This window comes from Alexandromys fortis, unplaced genomic scaffold, assembly GCF_014885135.2.
Source record: "Alexandromys fortis isolate MF-2015 unplaced genomic scaffold, M_Fortis_MF-2015_v1.1 scaffold_162, whole genome shotgun sequence".
Classification (NCBI taxonomy): Eukaryota; Metazoa; Chordata; class Mammalia; order Rodentia; family Cricetidae; genus Alexandromys; species Alexandromys fortis.
Window position 1 is genome coordinate 845,201 of NW_026068033.1, and position 10,421 is coordinate 855,621.

A 10,421-nucleotide genomic window follows, 5' to 3' on the forward strand; every position below is an offset into this window, starting at 1 on the left:
AAAAACAATGACTTCTCGAATTTTGCATGCAAATGGATGGAAATAGAAAACACTATCCTGAGCGAGGTAACCCAGACCCAAAAAGATGAACATGGGATGTATTCACTCATAATTGGCTTCTAGCCATAAATAAAGGTCACGGAGTGTATACCTGTTCTCACATTCTTAAAGCTGTGTAGCGCAACGCAGAAGCATCAGCTAAAATGAGGCTGCTGTGGTCCATACGTTCAGACGGACAGCAGAGCGCACCTGCACTTCTCTAGGTGAGAACGGTGAAATCAGGAGACACTGGCTGTCAGAAGCTACCGGTTTCTCCTCAGTAGAGAAAGAAGGCTGTGGCTTAGCATATGGGCATCGTCTATCATGTCTGTGAAATTAAATGTTTCTGTATTACAGGGGGAGAAGCAGAAATACATCAAACAAACCAACCAAAACAAGAAAAAAATGGCTTAAGACAGCAAAACAGCAATCTTTAGTGAAAATTGTTTGTATATTTCTTGAAGGGAGCAACTTAATTGTATTGTAACTTAGCATTTGGAATTCACCTAGCAGCCTGATAGATAGAAAGAAAGACATTTTATAAATTACTTAAGACTCTACACTGGATAGCTTTTTTTTTTTTTTTGTTTTGTTTTGTTTTTATTTTAGGTCAATTTGACACAGGCCAGAGTCATCAGAGAGGAAGAAGCCACAGTTGAAAAAAATGCCTCCATAAGATCAGGCTGTAGACAAACCTGTAGGGCATTTTCTTAATTAATGGCCAACGGGGAGGGCCCAGCCCATTGTGGGTATGGGCTTTCCTGGGCAAGTCCTCCTGGGTTCTATAAGAAAGCAGGATGAACAAACCATGAAGAGCAAGCCAGCAAGCAGCACCCTTCCATGGCCTCGGCGTCAGCTCCTGCCTCCAGGTTCCTGCTCTGCCTGGCTCCCTGTCCTGACTTCCTTCAGTGATGGACAGCGATATGGAAACACAAGTCAAATAAACACCTTCCTCACAACTTGCTTTTTGGTCATGGTTTTTCTTGGGAGCTATAGAAACTCTAAGTAAAACAGACTCCATATCCTAAAATCTGTGCCTTGAATTTATCTTCTGAGTTCATGCTCATGCAGGCTCTCTATTCTCACTGTAGGCTGTAACAGTTTAAATGAAGTATTCTCTGCATCTTAGCAAGTTTTAAAAGTTTTTGTTGACCAAAATCAGGAGTGGACTCTCTCCATCAAGCTAATTCCTGGTGAGGTGGGAGGGAAATCTCTTGGGACAGCCAGAGACTTGGGCATCTCAAAAGGCACTTTGGTTTTCCCTCTGTTTTCTTTCTTTCTTTTTTTAAATTACACTCTTTCACATCTAATTGCCCTGATTTCTGTAATGTAGGTGAGATCAGTTACAGTTTCAAACATCTAGACAGATCAGGATTCTGCAGCTTGTGGGGGAGCCTGAGACGTGTCTGCACAGAAGGAGGTTGTGTTGGAATTTTCATGGCCCCTCTTGGCACTGGTGTGATTGACAGCAACAGGAACTAATCACATCTCTCTGACCTGAGGGCAGGCTTCATTAGCTTTTCCTTTAGGGAGCAGATGGCTCACAAAGGCTTTGCCAGCAACAACACTCTGGATTTCTTACTGTGGGATGGAATTTACCTCACAGAACCATGTAGATGCAAGTATATGTTTGTTTCTTTATTTTTATAGTACTTGGTATTAAGTCGAGGGACTTGGGCATGCTAAAGAACCTCTCAGTTAGTGGTCTACATCACCAAATCTTGTTTTTGTTGTTGTTGTTTGTTTGTTTTTCAGTCTGTTAGTGTTAGAGTCAAGATGGCTGACCTCAAGTTCATGATCTCCTGCTTAGGTCCTGAGTGCTAGAATTGCAGCATGTGTAACCATGCCTAGCCAACTTTCAGGGCTTGTTTTTTTTTTTGTTTTTAGTACAATACCCACTGGTGTTACATCGTTTTTCTCCCAGAAATAAGGAGAAAGCTATAGATTCTGTAGAAAAGTTGGACTAGACTTTTCAAGGGGAAACTGGCCAAGGTTTTCCGGAACAACAAACCAGGAGTAGAGCATGCTCACACGACCTACCCTACATTCTAGCGGGAGATGTTCACACAGGTGCGGCGCCTGAGAGAACAGCTTGTTGACAAGGGCCAGACGAAGGCTACTGGACTAACAGGAGTGACAAGCAAAGTATTAGCATGAGACTTGCGAACTTGGGACGCTCTGTCCTGGAACAACCCATGCCACAGACCTCCATGGCCCTGGAGAACACAGGTTTTCAGACCTGCATGGTGCAGTCGAGTAGTCGGGGAGACAAGCTAAGCTATCTTAGAATAATGGCAAAGACTCGCTTCTGACCTCAGTTTGGTCAGGCTCCTCCGAGCCCTCTTCTCAACTAGCCTTTGACCTTGGCTCTGTTCTTGCCAGGCTTGCCTCGCTCGGTCACAGTGAGTGCTGTCTTCGGTTTGGCCTGAGTCTCCCACTCTTCACATTTGATGATCTTGACCTTCCTTCAGAAAGACTCCTGCGAGGTCAGCTGGCTTCTCATCGGCTCTTGGCAAATCCCCAGCTGCTGCCTCCTCTCTTTGCTAGCTGGCTTCAAGCCCTCATCCTCTGTATTTAGAGTTGAACTTGATGTCCCTTTCCTATTGGGTTAGTCTTGCATATTCCTGAAGTCTTCCTCACTATTTTAACAAGTGTCACAATAGTTTTTTTGTTTTGTTTTGTTTTGACTTTAACAGTAATCAAGTAGACAGTCTGGTTGCAGCAGCTTGAATGGAGACATTAAGTCGTAAGAGTAGGTACCAGCTGTTTAATTTCTTCTGGATAGAACAGATCCAAGAGAGCAGCAGTCCGGAGCCTGGTCCGTCTCGAACGCACGGATGCCCAAGTCCCTGATCCACAACAATGCTCAGATGAGCCCATTCTGTATGTGTCTCGTTCTGCTGTGGGGCTGCATCTTCAGGGGAACTGGATGGAGTCCTTTCTAATCTTCACAGAGGAATGGTCATCTCTTCAGAGTGCATGTGTGTGGCTTCTTCTCCCAGAAGGTTCTGTGCAAACACGGTTCAAAGGACTGAGAATGTAGCCCTGTTGGGAGTGTGCTTGCCTGACTTGCATAAAGCCCTTGGTTCGCCCCCGGCACTACATACCTATAATCCTAGAACTTGGGCAGGAATATGAAAACAGTCAAGGTCACCGTTGGCTATATGATTAATTTACCCTACTTCAGAAACAAACAAACAAAAATCACCACTCAAAAATGTGGCTTGGAAATACAGTGTAAATATAAGCAAAAAGGCAGGTAAAACAGAACAAAAGGTAAGTGTACATAAAAGACACTGAGCACCAAGTCAACCGTCACAGAAGGAAACATTCGCAAGGCGATCCACTAGCCTGTCAGCCAAGGGTCCTCACAGCTCTCCAGAGTCACTGGTTGGAGGTGACTCCAAAGGCACCCTCAGGGGAGTCCAATAGCACTGGGTGGGGCTCAGGGCTCAGTGTTTTAAATGAGCACCTGTAGTGTTCATCTTTTTAGATAACAGCCCTAGGCTCCACTGTCTGGAAGGAACACAGAATATCTGTAAGGAAAAAAACCCAGCTGCTATTTTGACTTACAGAAATACTGCAGTAGGTAAGTTCTGATGGTGAGCAAAGATGGCATTGTGCACTATGCAAAACCAACTAGCAGGAATCTTAAAATTGTTAGAAGCTTCTAGAATGGTGGAAGAGGCTTATCTCATAAGAAAGAAAGGGCCAGTTGGGCGGTAGTGGCACACGCCTTTAATCCCAGCACTCTGGAGGCAGAGGCAGGCGGTTCTCTGTGGGTTCGAGGCCAGCCTGGTCTACAAGAGCTAGTTCCAGGACAGGCACCAAAGCTACATACAGAAACCCTGTCTCAAAAAACAAAAAAACAAAAACAAAAACAAAAACAAAAACAAACAATAAAGAAGGTGCCAACCACTTGGTAAGAAGTAAGGGACTGTGGAGAGGCTGGGCTTAGAAGCGGCAGGGGCGCAAAAGGGACTTTCTGAACAGTGACATCCAATCTGGTTTAAGCTACTTCCTGTTTGGGGCTCTAAGCTCCTTCTATGACTTGTGAGGCCCCCGTGGGTCTGCTATATAAACTGCTCTTGGTCCAGGGAGAGAAGTCCTGCATTGACAAAGAGGCCAGAACCAAAAGCCTCCAAAGCACAGATTGCAGGCTCCCCCACTTTCTTTGAGCAAACGTGTCTGTGAGTAAGGAGAAGTTTTGTATGTGGGCATCCCATTCCATTGCATGGAATCTATCCACAGACACGCAGTTGGGTCAAACATGGGTGTCACATGCTCTACATTCCTTGTCAACGGTTATTTTAGAGACTTTGCTGTTTGGAAGGCTGCTGTAACACAGTGTCTTAGCTTGCTTCTCTGTTGTTGTGGCAGAACACCATGACCAAAAGGAACTTGGAGAGGAAGCTTACATTTCATAGTCCATCCCTGAGGGAAGCTAGGGCACGAGCTCAAGGCAGGGACCCGAATGCAGGAGCTGATGCAGAGTGAGCTGTCTACTGGCTTGCTCTCCATGTCTTGCTCAGCCTGCTTTTGTTATACAATCCATGGCACCACTCGGGGGTGGCACTACCCGGAGTGGGCTCAGCCCTTCCATGTAGTTCAATAATCCTGAAAAGCCCCCGCAGACTTGCCCACAGGCCAATCCAATAGAGGTGTTTTCTTAATTGAAGTTCCCTCTTCCCAGATGACCCTAGCTTGTGTCAAGTTGATAAAATTAATCATGCCATGTTACGTCAGCAGCCTCGTGCATCTTGAATTTCCTGCGCTCTCCGCTGCATGGAGGAGCCATGTTGAATGATTGCACTAATCTATCCAGGCTCGTGACATTTATTTCACTATGTTCCTTGTGTTAAGAAGTATTCATTTCCACTTTAAAATTGTAGCCATCTTACTGCATGTGAAAGTGACATTTCACCATGGTCTGTCATCTGAATAACAGTAATATTGCAATCTTTTCATGGGATTTTTGGTTATTCATATAGCTTCTTTGGAGAGATGCCTGTTCCACTCTTTCCCCATACTGACGTCTTTATTGTTGAGTCACAGGAGCTCTTTGTACTGTTGTAGGATCTCTACCAGAGAAGACTGTCTTGATTAGCCGCCCGGTGGCTGCAGTAGGGGTTTGGGATCCCAGAGTAGCCCCTTTCTCAGTGTGGGCTTCTAAGCACACAAACCATACCCTGGACTGACATACTTCAGTTAACAGGAACAGATAGTCAGAAACCGAACCGTAGAAGCCAAAAAGTAAGGTCAGTACATTTAGAGACTTTCCCAGAGCTATGGACTTTGATGAATTAGTTCTTTGTTTTAGTTTTGGCTAGAGGTACTGTCTATGTGCTGAGTTTCACAGACTGAATGGTACTTCATCATGGAGTCAGTTGTGCTAAGGTCTGGGTGCCTACTAGTTGCAATATCTCCTGGATATGAAAGTCATATCAGATGTAGATTTTGGAAGTGTTTTCTTCCACTACATAGGTTTCTTTCTATTTCCTTGACAATGTTCTTTGATGGGCAAACATTCTGAATTTGATCAAGACAGGTTTTTACTTGGATTTTCTCTTGTGATCTGTGCTTTTGGTGTCATATTGAAGAACCCATTGCCAAATCTAAGACCATAAATTTTGGTCATTGATCATTTTGAGTTAATGTTCTCTGTGGTCTGAGGTGAAAGCTGATCGGTCTTTATTCCTTCACTTGTGTGAAGCTGCTGATGGAGCTAATCCGCCGAAGATATTCGTTTCCCATTGAACGATCTTGACAATCTTGGAAAATACCAGTTGGTCACATAGAAATGGAAATAGATTTTTTGTATTTAAAATTATACTTCCGTGGCCTAAATGTTTGTTTTTATACTCATTGTTTGGGTTGTTTTTATCTTGCTAAAAGTAAATTGGAAAGTATAAGTGTGCTGTTATTTCTTAAGATACTGTTTGATAACCCAGAGTCTAACAATTCCATATAACTGGCTTGGGTTTTCCCAAAAATTTCAGTAGGGCTTGTGTGTAAACTGTGCCATGTCCAATGCTTCCTTTCTTCCCTGGCCTATGCTCTGACTCCCAGTAAGGCCTCTTAGCTGATCCCACAGGTGTCAACCAGGAAATTCCTTCCCAGGAGGCTCCACAACTGCTCAGCACCCTGTTAGTGTAGCGTTTGGAGCCATTAAATCAGCCAGCTACTCAGTGTCTATCCTTTCTCCCAGAACTGGCTGAGTACATTATTAAAAACCACCAGCATGTCTCTGTCTCGCATCTGTTCCAGACCAGAGGCCAAACATCAGAGCACACCGTCTCGGCAGGCTGGTGAATCAGTACCTAGCCGAGGGACTGAAATGGGACCAGCTGGGTATTTTGAGGCTCAGCTGAAAAACAGGCATGGATTGAAAGCTTAGCTTTCTAGCAATGCTTCCCCTCCTATGGTTGTATTTTAGTAGTTCTGTGGTTAAATATATTTTGTAATTTATATCTATATACATATAGATATGAAATTCATATATATATAAAATATAGGGATATGTTGTATGTAACAGATTTATTTTCCCTCACACAATAAAAAGTCCAAAGGTAGGTGGCGTCTGGAATTAATTCAGGCACTCAAAGATTTCAGGGCTGGCATCCTTGCAATTCTTTTCGTTGCTCACTATTTCAAGATGGCTTCACTCAAAATTTCACACTTGCATTCACAACAGAGAGGGTGCAAGAGGCAACCCAGAGCTGATACCCAGAGGACATCTTTCCTGGAATTCTTGGAATGACCCATGTATTTTAGTAGCTAGAATAATGTTCCACGCTATCTGAGGTTGGGGATATCTGAAATTCCAGGGAACTGGGTTGTCAAGAGTGGATTCTATTATTCTTGGTCCACTGCCTAGAGCTGGGAACATGGTCTTCCTTGATATGGCTGGGACTACGTTGTCAAGAACTAAAGGGGAGCAGAATGCCACTGTCACATGTGTGCACACTGGTGAAGGATGCCATGATATCTTCTGATGTGCCTTCTGCCTCCTGTGAGTCTGTCTCAGGGGTGATCTTGCCTTCCGTATTTCTCTGTTGGGCCTGGACAGTGGTTTGGCACACAGCACCCGGTAAAAACAGAAGGATTTCACCAGCAGACAAGCATATGCAGGGAGTATTTCAAGGGAGGGCTAGGACTGTGTCGCTAAGGTCTTGTGTGGTTCAGATGAAGAAGTCAGGTTGAGCCCATTCGAAGCAGCTGCACTGTGTTTTCAAGGCCCCGAGTTTACACTTTATGTTGTGCATCCTAATTCCATCCTTTGAAGCTGAAAACACTTTCTTTTCTTGCCCTTTAGGGGTGGGGGAAACATGTTTCGCAAAGCATCTCATCAATGACCCAATCAAAGAAATGCCATTCATGAGAAAATAAATAGGGAAAGAAATCCCCCAGTGTTGCGTTGGGGCAGATTTAAACCGCTAATTTATATTTCAGAATGTGAATGTAAATTAAAAGGCTAAATACTTGAAAGTCAAAAATATCCCTGGTTTGACATTAAAGTCAGCGAACTGATCACACTTGCAGAAGATAGCTAGTAAAAAGTGCTAATTTATGGCTAAGCAATTAAACAGGGAGACAGATGGAGAATCAAATGAGTTTTTCCTCACATCCCAATTTGCATATCGTTCCTGATGGTGCGTGTTCTCACTTCTGTGGACAGTGCCCCGCAGCACTGAGAATACACAGAGAGATATGTAAGTCACTTTCGCTTCCATGTATTTAAAGAAGCCCAGGGGGAGACACACGGATCCACAGACTTAGGAAAACCCAGGCCTCTGTGAGATGGTCTTTCCTGTTCCTTGCTCACTCAAAATGTTTCCCTTTCTTACAGGAACATCAGGCAACTGTCAAGAAACACAGTTACCTCTCTCCTCCATGGAGTGAGAGAAAGCACAGTGGTCCAGGAAGCAGTAGACTGCCCTACTCCAGCTTCTCAACGGCCAGGTGAGAGATGGCCAACAGCTCCCTTTCTCTACCTCCTGGTTTCTCAACAGAGTTTCATATCGCCTAGACTGCCTCAAGAAAACAGGAGCAAGCCTTCTCCTTTTGATCTTGGATCAAACACCTGTTGGCTGGGTGACCTCGGACACGTTAGTTTAACCATAGTTCCTTATCGGCAAAATGAGGATGCTGGGTAATTGCTCCACATGAAGCCCGGTCTATGATAATTACCACTCTTAGGTTAGGTGTTGATTATCTCTCAGAGTCTTTTCTGCAGTAAGAGCCCCTGTGTCTGCACGTTCAAGTACGAAGGAAGGTAGCTTAATTATAGTGAATCCAGCCCGTTCCTGCCCGAGCAGACTGGCAATTTCTAGAAATTACTTGCAGGGATTATTTAACTCTCAAGATCCTATCTGTATTGCCCTTGACTCCACAGTACCGCTGGAAGGAAGGTGTCAGCCTCTTCCAGGCTGTGCTCATACCTGCTAGGGCTGGCACTGGCTAGGGCCCGTGGGCCAGCATGCGCTCATATTGTCCTCAGGCTGCAGAGGAAACAAAGAGTCTTCTCTGTCTCCCATGACTTCAGAGAGGACTTGGAAGTGTGTATCCTTGGGGTTAGCAGGAACCTGAGCTCACTAATAAGGTATCGTTGGGGCGGGAAGTGATGGCTTTCTCACTGTACTCAGAGGACTGTTCTTGGTCTTTCACTAGGCCTTGAACACCCCTGGATAGGGGGTCCCCACGATCAAGCTACAGTTGGTTACACATGCCATTTCATATTCATGTCTGTGTTGTAGTCATTTGGCTGGGATTACAACAATACTGAAAAAAAAAAAAACCTACCTCTCAGAGATGTCCCTGGTGTCCATCACCATCTGGCAAGCAGGTGTTCTTGTTCCCACAAAACACCCTCTGCACACCCCTTAGTGTTGTCGTGTGACAACAGCGCTGTGCCCCTTCCTGCGGGAGCAGGACACCCATTCTGCAGGAGGCCACTTGGGCTCTCCTCCGACGGACTGACTTTATTTAGAGACAGGGTCTCACTAGGTAGACCAGGCTGGCCTCAGACTCACAGAGATCTGGTCCCTGCTTCTGCCTCCCAAGTGCTAGGATTCCGTAGGTGTGGGCCACCACGCCTGGCCCTCCCCTCAAATCTCAGGCAAAAGAACGCGAGATGGAATGCTGGTTGTCTTAGTCGGTGTCCTATCGCTGTGAAGGGACACGGTGACCAGGGCAACTCTTCTCAAGGAAAACATTTAATTGGGGCTGGCTTATAGGTCCAGGAGTTTAGTCCATTTATCATCATGGTGGGAAGCATGGTAGACATGGTGTTGGAGAAGCCAGGGGTTCTACATCCAGATCAGCAGGCAGCAGGAAGAGAGAGTAGTCCTGGGCTTGGCTTGAGCATCTGGAACCTCAAAGCCCCACTTCCTCAGTGACCCCCTTCCTCCCACCTACTTCAACAAGGCCATACTTCCTAATGCTACTCCCTTAGTATTGAAATCTTAGTCTTCAGGGGCCTTTCTTATTCAAGCCACCATGCGGGTCTTTTCCACTGGTGTTTCTCCATCTTTATGTCCTAGAAGGTTGTCACTCAGACAGCAGAAGTGGATGACCTTGACTGCTTGCATTGGGCTTGGCCAATGGAAGACATTGTCAGATCAGCAGGTAGAGGGTTGAGCTTGGGGGACTTCTCATGTTCCTCTCTGGTGCTGTGGGTTGAGTCTCTCTTTCTACCAATGCCTGTTTTCCATATGACTGTCCTAGAAGACAGCAAACCCCTTCCCACTTAGTGCTATCAGAGTATTAGTATTGCTTTATGAGAATGTCGAAATGCTTAAAAATCATTTCTAAAGCAGCTGTTTTAAAAGATAAAATTAGGGCCCGTGAGATTGTTAAGTGGACAAAGGCACTTGGTTCCAAACCATCTGCGCCCGATCCCTGGGAAGGGTGTGGTGGAAGGGAGAGAATGGGCTCCTGCAGGTGGCCCTCTGGCCTCTGCTTGCACGCTGTGGAACACAGGTGCCTGTGCACATACACACATACACATACACGTGCAAATAAAGAAGAGGTAATAAAATGAATAAAAGAAAAATTAATTTATAGCCTTACCTTTTCCTTGACATTTTCATTTCTCTAAAAATATTTTCAAGCTTATTGTTCAATTTCTTTTTCTTAATTCTTTGAGTACTCCATTTAATTTTGACATTTCCGTGGCTCCATCACATTTTCTCCGCTAATTGACTTCTGACGTCATCGCACTGTGGTCGGAAAGCAAAGCTCTGAAGCTGGGATTAGTGATTGCCTAATTCATGCCTTTCCTGTAGAATTTTGTCCTGTGTCCCACATAAGGGTGTATTGCTCCCCTATGAGGGGCAGGGTTCTGTTAATGGCTGGGCAGTCTGATTGTGTTACAGTTACCG